Genomic DNA, 15,899 nt, shown 5'->3' on the forward strand with positions numbered 1-15,899 from the left:
AAGATTTCAAGTTTATGTGACATATGATGACCATGACGTCACAGAGTGTTTAAGATTTCAGGTTCATGTGACATATGATGACCATGACGTCACAGAGTGTTTAAGATTTCAAGTTTATGTGACATATGATGACCATGACGTCACAGAGTGTTTAAGATTTCTAGTTTGTGAAATATGACAACCATGACATCACAGAGTGTTTAAGATTTCAGGTTCATGTGACATATGAGGCTAATGACATCAGAGACTTAACAAAACCACCTGAGTTGGTTTAGTTGATGTGTTGTCATTTTAAAAAAAATCCCAATCCCATGCTACTGTAATCTAAAACCAAGAAGAGTTTAAAAGAAACATGGGTAAAAATGTAATTGTCGATTAAGTGTAACTGAATTGTTTTTGTGGATTTTGTCGCTAAGAAGTATCTGGAATAAATACAAAACGCTTGCTGTTTATTTTGCTTTTTTAATTGCTGGTAACATACTCAAACTACCACAGAAGATGTGGGAAAACATTTTTTTTTCCTTTTTTAAATATAATTCTGTTATGGATGTAGTACTTGATGTCAAGCCAATCTCTGTCCTGTAGAGTTACTAGTTCTTTATGGAGGGAGGCTTCACAATCTTTTTTACCTGGTACTTTGTTGCCAGTTACAAAATGCAACATGTGTCATTCAACTGCTTCCACTTCTTCCCCTTTGCAGCTGTCATAAAGGAGACAAAATACAATTTCTTACTGAAGGAATAATGACTATAACACAGTGAAAAGGTGCAAAACGTAATATAATATTCTAGTAAATTATGTGGATTATTTATTTACCCCGCTTTGGAGTGGACCAAGTGGAAGAAGCTTGAGACATACCCACTTCCAGCGATTTGTCCTGCTGTCAATCTGAAAGGAAGAATTAGAAAACTGTAAAAGTAAACATTTAAAATATTGTGCTTTGTGAAGCAGCGGAGTATATGTGTTGTCTGTCTATTTATGAATAATGCAGACGAGGAGTGTTGGCTGAGTTCTTAACGTTTGCTTTCAGAGCGTGCATATCACAACATACAAGATGCCGTCATGGCGACACAACCTATCCCGGGCTACCGCGCATGCTCGTCACTCCTGTTGCATGCTGGGTAGGGTAGTTCTTTTTTCCCCTGGCTCATAACATTACAATATAGTACCATGTATATGCGTTCAGTTTATCAAAGCACCAAGCAAACAGATATGGTCATAATTATTTTAAGTGCACTACGCAGAATAAACACAACATTATTAATATTGCTACTAAGGATAATTTGATCAAAAATTCCCTAAAACAGCCCACTACCTATAATATAAGTTTTTTAAACATAAGATCCCTGATAAAAAAAAAATGTTTCTGCTGTTACCTCAGAAATTGCCTGTTCAGATGTTATGATTGTGGCTCAGAGATTTGTATGTAGATTATATTTATTGTCCATAACAAACAGGATAACTTAAATACCCTGGCAGTGGCAATAAGCTTAAATGTTTGTATTTACATTTTTGGAGTTGATTTTCATAAAATATGCTATTTAACTGCTACTGTTTAACAAGGACTGATTTAAATTGTGTTTGCACAGCAAATGTTTTGGCGCTTTTGTTCATGTGGGAGAATATTCCAATAAAGGTGCACTACACACTACTTTTGAATTCATTATTGGGCTTTGCGTATACAATGCAGTTAATCGCGATTAATAAGAGAAATAGTGCGATTAACTTCGATTAAACATTTTAATCGTTGCCCAACCCTAATATATATACAAAAAAGTTGGGAAAATTGTGTTAGATGTAAATATAAACTGAATACAATGATTTGCAAATCCTTTTCAACCCATATTCAATTGAAAGCATTACAAAGACAACATATTTGATGTTAAAACTCAAACTTTTTTTTTTTTGCAAATAATAATTAACTTAGAATTTCATGGCTGCAACACGTGCCAAAGTAGTTGGGAAAGGGCATGTTCACCACTGTGTTACATCACATTTTCTTTTAACAACACTCAATAAACGTTTGGGAACTGAGGAAACTAATTGTTGAAGCTTTGAAAGTAGAATTCTTTACCATTCTTGCTTGATGTAGAGCTTAAGTTGTCGTATTTTACGCTTCATAATGCGCTACACATTTTCGATGGGAGACATGTCTGGACTGCAGGCGGACCAGGAAAGTACCCGCACTCTTTTACTACGAAGACACGCTGTTGTAACACGTGGCTTGGCATTGTTTTGCTGAAATAAGCAGGGGCGTCCATGATAATGTGGCTTGGATGACAACATATGTTGCTCCAAAACCTGTATGGACCATTCAGCATTAATGGTGCCTTCTCAGATGTGTAAGTTACCCATGATTTGGGCACTAATACACCCCCATACCATCACACATGCTGGCTTTTGAACTTTGCGCCTATAACAATCCGGATGGTTATTTTCCTCTTTGTTCCGGAGAACACCACGTCCACAATTTCCATATATAATTTGAAATGTGGACTCGTCAGACCACAGAACACTTTTCCACTTTGCATCAGTCCATCTTAGATGAGCTCGGGCACAGCGAAGCCCGCGACGTTCCTCTGTGTTGTTGATAAATGGCATTTGCTTTGCATAGTAGAGTTTTAACTTGCATTTACAGATGTAGCGACCAACTGTAGTAACTGACAGTGGTTTTCTGAAGTATTTCTGAGCCCATGTGGTGATATCTTTTACACACTGATGGCGGTTTTTAATGCAGTACATCGCTTACGTCCAGTGATTTCTCCAGATTCTCTGAACCTTTTGATAATTTTACGGACCCTAGATGGTAAAATCCCTAAATTCTTTGCAAAAAAAATGTTTAGCAGTTTTAACATCTAATATGTTGTCTTTGTAGCATATTCAACAGAATTGGGGTTGAAAATTCTTTGCAAATCATTGTATCCCGTTTATATGTACATCTAACACAATTTCCCAACTCATATGGAAACGGGGTTTGAATGTATTTATATATATATATATATATATATATATATATATATATATGTATATATATATATATATATATATATATATATATATATAGCCTATTATTTGCGCACTATTTACAAGTTATGTACCAAAAACACGACCACCGAAAAAATACTTTGATCAATGAAAACAGCGCTGCAGAAACCGGCTGTAAACATCTCCTGTTTTGCTAAACATGAGTTCCAAACTCCCTACTGACTAACATGGATGTACCCTTACGAAAATGATGTCATATAAACTGATCTGTGAGAGATTAAAATTAATAAATGTCTTTCAAAATATAGGTTGGGTCAAATTTAGAGCAGATATAGTAAAAATAGACATGTAATAACCTGTTGGAGGGATGAAGTCGGTTTATGGCTGTCATCTGAATCTAGAGAATGTTGAGATAGAACCTCAACAGTTGGTTTCTGCAACAAAACACAAAAATATAATGTCATAACTAATTAATTATAACATTCTCACCACTTTTTGTTGATAAAAATCTGAGCATACAATGCCAGATAAAGGGTAAAAATTATTACAGAGTTTCAGCTCTTAGACAATTCATTAAGAATGTAACACACACAAAAATCTGGTTCAGAAAATATGAGGACCTGAATTGAGACACTCATTTTAAAGCTTTGACATTAACATTGTAACACACATTTTCTGGTTCAGAAAATATGAGGACCTTATATGAAACACACCTAAGTCTTTCTTGCTTCAAACAATATAAGGACATGACGAGTGCTCACATGTAGAATTTATGTTGTTGACTTGTAACATCTCCTGTTTTGCTAAACATGAGTTCTAAACTTCCTACTGACTAGCATGGATGTACCCTTGCGAAAAAGTTGTCATATAAACTGATCTGTGAGAGATTAAAATAAATAAATGTCTTTCAAAATATAGGTTGGGTCAAATTTAGAGCAGATATAGTAAAAATAGACATGTAATAACCTGTTGGAGGGATGAAGTCAGTTAATGGCTCACATCTGAATCTGGAGAATGTTGAGATGGAACCTCAACAGTTGGTTTCTGCAACAAAACACAAAAATATAATGTCAAAACTAATTAATTATAACATTATCAGCACTTTTTGTTGATAAAACTCTGAGCATACAATGCCAGATAAATAGTAAAGATTATTACAGAGTTTCAGCTCTTAGACAATTAATTAAGAATATAAAACACACTAAAATCTGGTTCAGAAAATATGAGGACCTGAATTGAGACACTCATTTTAAAGCTTGGACATTAACATTGTAACACACACTAATCTGGTTTAGAAAATATGAGGACCTTATATGAAACACACCTAAGTCTTTCTTGGTTCAAACAATATAAGGACATGACGAGTGGTCACATGTAGAATGTATGTTGTTGACTTGTAACATCTCCTGTTTTGCTAAACATGAGTTCCAAACTCCTTACTGACTAACATGGATGTACCCTTACGAAAATGTTGTCAAATAAACTGATCTGTGAGAGATTAAAATTAATAAATGTCTTTCAAAATATAGGTTGGGTCACATTTAGAGCAAATATAGTAAAAATAGACTTGTAATAACCTGTTGGAGGGATGAAGTCGGTTTATCGCTCACATCTGAATCTGGAGAATGTTGAGATAGAACCCCAACAGTTGGTGTCTGCAACAAAACACAAAAATATAATGTCAGAACTAATTAATTATAACATTAACAACCACTTTTGGTTGATAATATTCTGAGCATATAATTCTACATAAACAGTAAAGATTATTATAGCGTTTTAGCTCTTAGACTATTATTTAAGAATGTAACATTCACTAAAATGTGGTTCAGAAAATATGAGGACCTGGATTGAAACACTCATTTTAAAGCTTTGAATTAAACATTGTAACACACACTAATGTGGTTCAGAAAATATGAGGACCTTATATGAAACACACTGAAGTCTTTTTTAGTTCAAACAATATGAGTACATGACAAGTGATCACATACAGAATTCATGTTGCTGACCTGTAACATCTCCTGTTTTGCTAAACATGAGTTGTTATTTCCACACTGACTAACATGGATGTACCCTTAAAAAATGTTGTCATATAAACTGATCTGTGAGAGGTTAAAAGAATTAAATGTCTTTTGAAGTATAGGTTGTGTCAAGTTTTTAGCAGATATAGGGCAGCACGGTGGAACAGGGGTTAGTGCATGTGTGTCACAAATCGAAGGTCCTGAGTAGTCCTGAGTTAAATCCTGGGCTCGTGATCTTTCTGTGTGGAGTTTGCATGTTCTCCCCGTGACTGCGTGGGTTCCCTCCGGGTATTACGGCTTCATCTTACCTCCAAAGACATGCACCTGGGGATAGGTTGATTGGCAACACTAAATTGGCCCTAGTGTGTGAATGTGAGTGTAAATGTTGTCTATTTGTGTTGGCCGTGTAATGAGGTGGCGACTTGTCCAGGGTGTACTCCGCCTTCCGCCCGAATGCAGCTCAGATAGGCTCCAGCACACCCCGCCACCCCAAAAAAGGGACAGGTAGTAGAAAATGGATGGATGGATGGATAGTAAAATAGTCAAGTAATAACCTGTTGGAGGGATGAAGTCGGTTTATCGCTCACATGAATCTGGAGAATGTTGAGATAGAACATCAACAGTTGGTGTCTGCAACAAAACACAGAAAAATAATGTTAGAACTTATTAATCATAACATTATCAGCACTTTTTGCTGTTAACATTATGAGCATATAATGCCAGATAAATACTAAAGATATTTATAGAGGGTTTCTGTCTCTTGTCCCGCTCATGTCTTGAGATGAACTTCCCTCGGTACTCGACCACAAAAGAACCTTTTTAAATTGATGCAAGAGCAAATACACCATATCCTGATAAAACAGTTTATCAATTAACAATGTTTGGAATATCTGTTTTAAAAAGGAATAATAATAGTCGTTACGTGACAAAAAATTCAATTACAAACAGATTTACTCTTTCATAAATGTAATTAATTATTAAATTAAGTACAAACCCCGTTTCCATATGAGTTGGGAAATTGTGTTAGATGTAAATATAAACAGAATACAATGATTTGCAAATCCTTTTCAACCCATATTCAGTTAAATATGCTACAAAGACAACATATTTGATGTTCAAACTTATAAACGTTTTTTTTGGTGCAAATAATCAATAACTTTAGAATTTGATGCCAGCAACACGCGACAAAGAAGTTGGGAAAGGTGGCAATAAATACTGATAAAGTTAAGAAATGCTCATCAAACACTTATTTGGGACATCCCACAGGTGTGAAGGCTAATTGGGAACAGGTGGGTGCCATGATTGGGTATAAAAACAGCTTCCCAAAAAATGCTCAGTCTTTCACAGGAAAGGATGGGGCGAGGTACACCCCTTTGTCCACAACTGCGTGAGCAAATAGTCAAACAGTTTAAGAACAACGTTTCTCAAAGTGCAATTGCAAGAAATTTAGGGATTTCAATATCTACAGTCCATGATATCATCAAAAGGTTCAGAGAATCTGGAGAAATCACTCCACGTAAGCGGCATGTCTGGAAACTAACATTGAATAACCGTGACCTTCGATCCCTCAGACGGCACTGTATCAAAAACCGACATCAATCTCTAAAGGATATCACCACATGAGTTCAGGAACACTTCAGAAAACCCATCCATCCATCCATTTTCTACCGCTTATTCCCTTTTTGGGGTCGCGGGGGGCGCTGGTGCCTATCTCAGCTACAATCGGGCGGAAGGCGGGGTACACCCTGGACAAGTCACCACCTCATCGCAGGGCCAACACAGATAGACAACATTTACACTCACATTCACACACTAGGGCCAATTTTTAGTGTTGCCAATCAACCTATCCCCAGGTGCATGTCTTTGGAAGTGGGAGGAAGCCGGAGTACCCGGAGGGAACCCACGCATTCACGGGGAGAACATGCAAACTCCACACAGGAAGATCCCGAGGCTGGATTTGAACCCAGGACTGCAGGACCTTCGTATTGTGAGGCAGACGCACTAACCCCTCTGCCACCGTGAAGCCCACTTCAGAAAACCACTGTCACTAAATACAGTTTGTTGCTATATCTGTAAGTGCAAGTTAAAGCTCTATTATGCAAAGCGAAAGCCAATTATCAACATCCAGAAACGCCGCCGGCTTCTCTGGGCCCGAGATTATCTAAGATGGACTGATGCAAAGTGGAAAGGTGTTCTGTGGTCTAACGAGCCCAAATTTCAAATTGTTTTTGGAAATATTCGACACCGTTTCATCCGGACCAAAGGGGAAGCGAACCATCCAGACTGTTATCGATGCAAAGTTGAAAAGCCAGCATCTGTGATGGTATGGGGGTGCATTAGTGCCCAAGGCATGGGTAACTTACACATCTGTAAGTTACCCATCTGTTTGGAACAACATTTGCTGCCACTTAAGCGCCAACTTTTTCATGGACGCCCCTGCTTATTTCAGCAAGACAATGCCAAGCCACATTCAGCACGTGTTCAGCTTCATAAAAAAAGAGTGCAGGTACTTTCCTGACCGGCCTGCAGTCCTATCAAAAAGGTGTGGTGCATTATGAAGCGTAAAATACGACAGAGGAGACCACGGACTGTTGAAGGACTGAAGCTCTACATAAAACAAGAATGGGAAAGAATTCCACCTTCCAAGCTTCAACAATTAGTTTCCTCAGTTCCCAAACGGTTATTGAGTGTTGTTGAAAGAAAAGGTGATGTAACACAGTGGTGAACATGCCCTTTCCCAACTACTTTGGCACGTGTTACAGCCATGAAATTCTAAGTTAATTATTATTTGTAAAAAAAATTATTCCGTTTGGATTTACATCCAACACAATTTCCCAACTCATATGGAAACGGGGTTTGTAATTAATGTGTTACTTGAAAAAGAAAAGTTTTAAATATCTAGCATATGCAGTTGAGAGACATTTCACGAGAGCAGAGTGTGTGTGTGCCTTTAAAAAGCTGTGCCTTTTGCCAAGTGGGACGTCAGCGCCCAGACATAGCAAAATAGTTCAGCTGTATTTTTTAGCTTAGCAGTGGCAGTTAAGATAGTTCTGTTGAATGTTTTTGTTTGCGTGTGGATGAGGCCTCTTTCTATTTGATATTGTGTTCGTAATTACTTCCGGGGGATGCTTTCATTAGTGATAAGATATTACCTGCACTAAACCTTTTGTGCTTCTAACGCTGTCTTGTTGACATACAATCACATCAAAAGTAGCATGCCAGATTACATAAAACGCATCGTGTAACAGCGTTGTAGCGTACATAAAAGTTATTAGATTACTCGTTACCGGTAAAAGTAACAGCATTAGTAACATCGTTTTCATATACCGCTGTTATACCATCCATTCATCCATCCATCATCTTCCGCTTTTCCGAGGTGGGGTCGCGGTGGCAGCAGCCTAAGCAGGGAAGCCCAGACTTCCCTCTCCCCAGCCACTTCGTCTAGCTCTTCCCGGGGGATCCCGAGGCGTTCCCAGGCCAGCCGGGAGACATAGTCTTCCCAACGTGTCCTGGGTCTTCCCCGTGGCCTCCTACCGGTTGGACGTGCCCTAAACACCTCCCTAGGGAGGCGTTCGGGTGGCATCCTGACCAGATGCCCGAACCACCTCATCTGGCTCCTCTCCATGTGGAGGAGCAGCGGCTTTACTTTGAGTTCCTCCCGGATGGCAGAGCTTCTCACCCTATCTCTAAGGGAGAGACCTGGAAACTCATTTGGGCCGCTTGTACCCGTGATCTTATCCTTTCGGTCATGACCCAAAGCTCATGACCATAGGTGAGGATGGGAACGTAGATCGACCGGTAAATTGAGAGCTTTGCCTTCCGGCTCAGCTCCTTCTTCACCACAACGGATCGATACAACGTCCGCATTACTGAAGACGCCGCACCGATCCGCCTGTCGATCTCACGATCCACTCTTCCCCCACTCGTGAACAAGACTCCGAGGGGCCATAGAGGTCGGGTGCATTGTGAACTGGGCGGCAGCCGAAGGCAGGGCACTTGGCGGTCCGATCCTCGGCTACAGAAGCTAGCTCTTGGGACGTGGAACGCTGTTATTCCAAACACTTCTAAATAAAGCCATATAATACAACCTCTATTAGACAGTAAGGAAATGATCCAAATGAGATGTTGATACAGTTACCATTGATATGATACATAACAAGACATACCTTTCCAATCATTGATCCACTGGGCCTTAAAACAAGACTTGTCACATCCAGATCACATAAACTCGGTGGCTTCAGCCTCAGGATTACATCTCGCTCTTCTTTTGGGCACGATGTCTATATCATGTGTTGATGCGCCTAACAAATCCACACATAAAAATGAAAAAAGTCAGTGACACAGAAATAAAACAAAGAACTAAACCCTTCAAAAACTGTTAAATTTAGGCTCAATGCAGACATGAAGCTTCTCAAACAAAGAACTAATGTAACAATATCAGTAACATGCCAAGTCCACAGTGCTTATCAGCTTGAAATATTTGTATTTGAGAAAAAGTATAAACAATTTGAAGAACTCTAGTCTGTCTTGTTTAAAATTAAGAAAAGGTTTACTTGCATAGTGATCAAGGGTGATGGGTCAAATGCAGAGAATAATTTCACCACACCTAGTGTGTGTGTGACAATCACTGCTACTTATAATCTTCCATGCAACTTAAAAAAAAAAAAAATTTAAATGCCTTTTGGCCTTGGCCCAGAACTGAAATGCTTTATTTAACCTCATAAAATCAAATCTGGTTGCAATTAATAACAAAAAACATTTTACTGTTGTTTATAATGAACTATTTTCCTATGTTAAAAAACATTGGTCTATTTAATTACTTTAAACTCCATTTTATGCTCACCTGATTCAACCATGCTGCCGAAGACTGTCAAAGATGGTTTGTGGCCAAGATAGATGTCCCCTTCCGGTGCTGCAGGTCCCGGAAGTGATGTTCACTGAGCGCTCTGTTGTGCTCAAAATCGTGTGTGAAGTTGTGTATTTCGATTATAAATGGTCCTTTTGGAAAACCCTTTTTATATATATTCAATATTAAGTGTGATACGTGAGCTGTATAACTTCCAAGATGAAAATAGTTAACTAGTGATTTAGCCCTCTGTTAGGAGCAGACATCATCCACTGGCCAATCAGGCAGCGCCTAACTGAAAATTGGACCAATCAGACTCCGAGACTCTTCAGAGTGGGCGGAAGTAAGCATCTTGAACACAATGTGAAGTGAATACCTCCAAAAACAATCCCCAATTGAATCCAAAATTTGTCCCAAAGATAAAAATACCAAAATCATGTGCTATTGTAACCATTTGAAAATATTAAATACTGTATGTAGTTTGAATTGCATTTGAATTATCGCCTTTGTCTCAATCAAGGTTGAAGGTTTTTTTTCAGGCACATTTAAAGTAATTATTGTGCGGCATTGTATTTTAGACAACAGAATAGAAAAAAGCCCAATACAGTAAAATACTGAATCAAACCGATTAAATCATCACCATAATCCCTTTATTATTGACTGTCTAGCCCAAATCCTCTCCAGATAAACCAAATGAATAGATAAAACTAACATAAAAAAGGTTGAGATCATCAGATCAGTTGAAAATGTGTTATTTGATTTAGAATTCAAAAGTATGTTTATTGCTGTAATGATTAGATGTTTTTCAAATGTTGGAGTGTGTGAGTTTCTGACCCACATGACATATGAGGACATATGACATATGAGGACAAGTGTGTGTGTGTGTGTGTCCTAATAGCAAAGATGGCCACTAGGGGCAAAATCGAAGGTGACCAAAAAAATTAAACACACTTTCACACACTTTTTCTGAAAATTTGACAAATGAAGACTTTAGAGATTTTTGGTCTGGGAACATGCTGGGAGGGTCTAGAACACGATAGCATTGCGGGAAATATGGGGACATGGAAAATGTCCTCATATTTCAACAGGTCCTCATATGTAAGGTGAAATTTCATAAAAATGTCCCCATATGTCACTTTGACAAACGCACACACACACACACACACACACACACACTATCTTCCCACGACGTGTTTCCTCTTCCTGCCATTGTGTGAGACGCGTTGGCAAACAGAGACCATGGAAAAACAAAAGTGGCGGTGGAATTGCAGCCCGGCGATGCGTTCAAGGACTAGCTGTGCTGTGATGAGTGTGTGTGTGCATTGTGTAGCGATGTCGTACATTCACAATACACAATGTGACTCTTGTGATTGGTTACCTCCAACTATTGTTAACGTGTTTCTTTCATTTGGAGCAAACACCCACGCAGGATTGTATTTTATGTTGGAGCCATTCAGAAAAAAATACCCACTATATATCCGATCTAACTCGTAAGACTAGATGTGACCAATCTTAGTCTAAGACTATATTTGACCAATCTAAGTCTAAGACTTGATCTGACCAATCTTACTCTGAGACTAGATCTGACCAATCCAAGTCTAAGACTAGATCTGACCAATCTAAGTCTAAGACTAGATCTGACCAATCTTAGTCTAAGACTAGTTCTGACCAATCAAGTCTAATACTCGATCTGACCAATCTAAGTCAATGAATAAATCTGACCAATCTTAGTCTAACGCTAGCTCTGACCATCAAAGTCTGAGACTAGAACTGACCAATCTAAGTCTAAGACTAGATCTGACCAATCTTAGTCGAAGACTATATCGACCAATCTTAGTGTAAGACAAAATCTGACCGATATAAGTCCAAGACTAGATATGACCAATCTTAGTCTAAGACTATATCGAACAATCTTAGTGTAAGACTATATCTAACCAATTTAAGTCTAAGACTAGATTGACTAATCTTAGTATAAAACTAGATCTGACCAATTTAAGTCTAAGACTAGATTGACTAATCTTAGTTTAAGACTAGATCTGACCAATCTAAATCTAAGACTAGAAATGACCAATTTTAGTGTAAGACTAGATTTGACCAATCTTAGTCTAAGACTTGATATGACCAATCTTAGTCTAAGACTATATCGGCCAATCTTAGTGTAAGATAAAATCTGACCAATATAAGTCCAAGACTAGATATGACCAATCTTAGTCCAAGACTAGATTTGACCAGTCCAAGACTAGTTCTGACCAATCTTAGTATAAAACTAGATCTGACCAATATAAGTAAGACTAGATTGACTAATCTTAGTTTAAGACTAGATCTGACCAATCTAAATCTAAGACTAGAAATGACCGATTTTAGTCTAAGACTAGATATGACCAATCTTAGTCTAAGACCAGATTTGACCAGTCCAAGACCAGATCTGACCAATCTTAGTCTAAGACTATATCTGACCAATCTACATCCAAGACTACATGTGACCAATCTTAGTCTAAAACTAGATCTGACCAATCTAAGTCTAAGACTAGATCTGACCAGTGTAAGACTAGATCTGACCAATCTAAGTCTTAAAACCAGATATGACCAATCTTAGTCCAAGACTAGATTTGACCAGTCCAAGACTAGTTCTGACCAATCTTAGTATAAAACTAGATCCGACCAATTTAAGTCTAAGACTAGATTGACTAATCTTAGTTTAAGACTAGATCGGACCAATCTACATCTAAGACTAGAAATGACCAATTTTAGTGTAAGACTAGATTTGACCAATGTTAGTCTAAGACTTGATATGACCAATCTTAGTCTAAGACTATATCGAACAATCTTAGTGTAAGACAAAATCTGAACAATATAAGTCTAAGACTAGATATGACCAATCTTAGTCTAAGACCAGATTTGACCAGTCCAAGACCAGACCTGACCAATCTTAGTCTAAGACTATATCTGACCAATCTACATCCAAGACTAGATGTGACCAATCTTAGTCTAAAACTAGATCTGACCAATCTAAGTCTAAGACTAGATCTGACCAGTGTAAGACTAGATCTGACCAATCTAAGTCTTAAAACCAGTTATGACCAATATTAGTCCAAGACTACATTTGACCAGTCCAAGACTAGTTCTGACCAATCTTAGTATAAAACTAGATCTGACCAATATAAGTCTAAGACTAGATTGACTAATCTTAGTTTAAGACTAGATCTGACCAATCTAAATCTAAGACTAGAAATGACCAATTTTAGTGTAAGATTAGATTTGACCAATCTTAGTCTAAGACTATATCGACCAATCTTAGTGTAAGACAAAATCTGACCAATATAAGTCCAAGACTAGATATGACCAATCTTAGTGTAAGACTAGATTTGACCAGTCCAAGACTAGATCTGACCAATCTTAGTATAAGACTATATCTGACCAATCTACGCCTAAGACTAGATGTGACCAATCTTAGTCTAAAACTAGATCTGACCAATCTAAGTCTAAGACTAGATCTGACCAGTGTAAGACTAGATCTGACCAATCTAAGTCTTAAAACCAGATATGACCAATCTTAGTCCAAGGCTAGATTTGACCAGTCCAAGACTAGTTCTGACCAATCTTAGTATAAGACTAGATCTGACCAATCTAAGTCTAAGACTCAATATGACCAATCATAGTCTAAGACTAGATTTGACCAGTCCATGACTAGATCTGACCAATCTTAGTATAAGACTACATCTGACCAATCTAAGTCTAAGACTAGATGTGGCCAATCTTAGTCTCAGACTAGAACTGACCAGTGTAAAACTAGATTGTCCAATCTTAGTCTAATACTAGATATGACCAATCTAAGTCAAAGACTGGATCTGACCAATTTAAGTCTAATACTACATATGATCAATCTTAGTCTAAGACTATATTTGACCAGTCCAAGACTAGATCTGACCAATCTTAGTATAAGATTAGATCTGACCAATGTAAGTCTAAGACTAGATCTGACCAGTGTAAAACTAGATCTGACCAATCTTAGTATAAGACTAGATCTGACCAATGTAAGTCTAAGACTAGATCTGACCAGTGTAAAACTAGATCTGACCAATCTAAGTCTAGACTAAATCCGACCAATTTAAGTCTAAGACTAGATATGACCAATCTTAGTCCAATACTATATTTGACCAGTCCAAGACTAGATATGACCAATCTTAGTCTAAGACTATATTTGACCAGTCCAAGACTAAATCTGACCAATCTTCGTACAAGACTAGATCTGACCAATCTAAGACTAGATAGACCAATCTTAGTCTAAGACTAGATCTGACCAATCTTAGTCTAAGACGAGATCTGACAAATTTTAGTCTAAGACTACATCTGACCGTTCTAAGTCTAAGACTAGATCTGACCAGTCTAAGGCTATATCTGACCAATCTTAGTCCAAGACTAGATATGACCAATCTTAGTCGAAAACTAGATCAGACCGATCTTAGTCTAAGACTAGATCTGACCAATTTTAGTCCAAGACTGGATCTGACCAGCCTAAGTCTAAGATTAATATCCGACCAAACTAAGTCTTGGACTAGATCTGACCAATGTAAGACTAGATCTGACCAGTGTAAGACTAGATCTGACCAATCTTAGTCAAAGACTAGATCTGACCAATCTAAGTCTAAGACTAGATCCGACCAATCTTAGCCTAAGACTGGATCTGACCAGTAAGTCTAAGACTAGATCTGACCAATCTTAGTCTAAGACTACATCTGACCAATCTAAGTCTAAGACTAGATCTGGCCGGTCTAAGGCTATATCTGACCAATCTTAGTCTAAGACTAGATCTGACCAATCTTAGTCTAAGACCAGATCTGACCAGTCTAAGACTAGATCTGACCAATCTTAGTCTAAGACCAGATCTGACCAGACTAAGACTAGATCTGACTAATCTAAGTCTAAGACTAGATCTGACCAATATAAGTCTAAGACTAGATCTGACCAGTCTAAGACTAGATCTGATCAATCTAAGTCTAAGACTACATCTGACCAGTCTAAGGCTATATCTGACCAATCTTAGTCTAAGACTAGATCCGACCAGTCTAAGTCTATATCTGACCAATCTTAGTCTAAGACTAGATCTGACCAGTCTAAGGCTATATCTGACCAATCTTAGTCTAAGACTAGATCCGACCAGTCTAAGTCTATATCTGACCAATCTTAGTCTAAGACTAGATCTGACCAGAGTAAGGCTATATCTGAACAATCTTAGTCTAAGACTAGATCCGACCACACTAAGTCTTTGACTAGAGCTGACCAGTGTAAGACAAGGTCTAACCAGTCTAAGAGTAGATCTGACCAGTCTAAGTCTATGAGCACAGAGTGATGAAAGTCTACTCAGATGAGCGCTGAAAGGTCTTCCAAGACAAACCAAGCAGTCCAGTTGCGATGGACAGAACTCCCTAAAGTGTCCACCGGGTGTCACAATAGCACTTCTGTTTGGCAAGCAAGGGCTTTTATTGGCACCAGACAAGAAGTAGCAGTAAAGCGTGGCTGTGGCTCCTCCCACTCCACCCAAAAGGAACATAAAACCTTTTGGGTTTTGACTTGTCTTTCATGCAGTAGTGTCAGAGTCATAATGACCTTCAAGAAGGGCCCCCAAGAAGGGCCCCCAAACAACAAAGTCTTGGCACTCTCTTCTTTTTCCTTCTTTTTTTTCTTCAGGGTCATTTCTTGTCGTATTTGCACCGAAGTTAAAAGTCAGCAAAAGTTCAGCGATGACAACATGAAGACACAATGAGGGGGGACCGCGCACTGACTTGTCGGCTCCTGGGAGGGGCCCCTGCCTGCAGGTGGATTCCAACGCTGTCTTGGACTTTATTCTGACTTTGACATTTTATTATCAGTCTGTACATCACTAAGTTGGTGTGGTGTAGTCCTCGTTAGGGGCCCCTCTCAGCGGGGGGCCCAGGCAGTGGCCTGGTTTGGCTTCTTGCGACCTGCTCACACAGTCCAACAAACAATATCCATCCATTTTATACCGCTTGTCCCTCTCCAAAAGTAGTAGTTTTATGAAGTTAAAGGGC

At 38.4% G+C, this 15,899-nt stretch overlaps 1 long non-coding RNA gene across 2 annotated transcripts; it reads right to left on the minus strand.

The window, feature by feature from the left end:
* Nucleotides 1-448: 448 nt before the first annotated feature.
* On the minus strand, nt 449-11,018 carry LOC133549147 (uncharacterized). 2 transcript variants are annotated; one of them, XR_009806033.1, is made up of 8 exons: nt 9,847-11,018; nt 9,170-9,304; nt 5,558-5,633; nt 4,563-4,640; nt 3,952-4,029; nt 3,342-3,419; nt 817-888; nt 449-700 (listed from the first exon to the last, which is right to left on the minus strand). It is a non-coding gene; the product is annotated as an uncharacterized LOC133549147 (long non-coding RNA). The 2 variants fall into 2 exon arrangements; XR_009806032.1 differs by lacking the exon at nt 9,847-11,018 and having other exon boundaries at nt 9,170-9,737.
* Nucleotides 11,019-15,899: the final 4,881 nt, after the last annotated feature.

This window comes from Nerophis ophidion, linkage group LG03 (assembly GCF_033978795.1).
Source record: "Nerophis ophidion isolate RoL-2023_Sa linkage group LG03, RoL_Noph_v1.0, whole genome shotgun sequence".
Taxonomy (NCBI): Eukaryota; Metazoa; Chordata; class Actinopteri; order Syngnathiformes; family Syngnathidae; genus Nerophis; species Nerophis ophidion.